This window comes from Corvus brachyrhynchos, unplaced genomic scaffold, assembly GCF_000691975.1.
Source record: "Corvus brachyrhynchos isolate BGI_N302 unplaced genomic scaffold, ASM69197v1 scaffold59, whole genome shotgun sequence".
Classification (NCBI taxonomy): domain Eukaryota; kingdom Metazoa; phylum Chordata; class Aves; order Passeriformes; family Corvidae; genus Corvus; species Corvus brachyrhynchos.
This window is the reverse complement of record NW_008246054.1, coordinates 1,782,672-1,783,403: the sequence shown is the minus strand read 5'-3', so window position 1 is coordinate 1,783,403 and position 732 is coordinate 1,782,672.

Here is a 732-nt window from a genome sequence, read left to right as displayed (position 1 = left end):
GGCACGTGAGGAATCACCACAGGATCATGCTGGGCCTCCGGGCGACCGGAGCCGTGGGAGCTTGGCTGTGAGCAGCCCTTGCATCGCCCGGGAACACAATGTTCTGCTCAATGAGCTCCAATTTTAATTTGGTTCTCCTTGAAACGCTGGAGCCTTAGATGCCAAATGTAATTATTTGACAAGACACAGGAAACAGCAGCATTTGCTTAAAAATGCACGAGGCCATGGATTCACATCAGTGCCAGCACATACACAGCCCCTCATGGGGACAGAGAAAGGACACTTGGACAGAGAGGGCCTAACCACACTCCCCGTGGGCAGTGGAGCTGGGACATGACAGCCCCGTGCCTGACAGCCTTCATCCTCAGCGTCCCCCAACAGCCCCGGTGTCGGAGGAACCAGCACTGCAGCCACAGAGCATCCGTGTGACCTGTGCAGAGCATCCCACTGCCCCTTCCCTCTGCCTTGCTCCAAGCACCACACGTGTTAGGATGGGGTTTCTGCTTTGCTTTTAAATAAACCCCACACATTTAATGTGCCTCAAATAATAGATAAAAATTTAAAAATCCATCCCGAGGATCAGGTTTACCCTGTGCCACGCGCCGGGTTCCACTGACTGGAGTCAACAAGACGCCAGCCGGGATGCTCCCAGGGCTGGGCGGGTGCAGGAGGGGGCCGAGAGAGCGGACAACGAGGCCAGTTTGCCAGGGGCAGCCGGAGGGATCCCAGCCC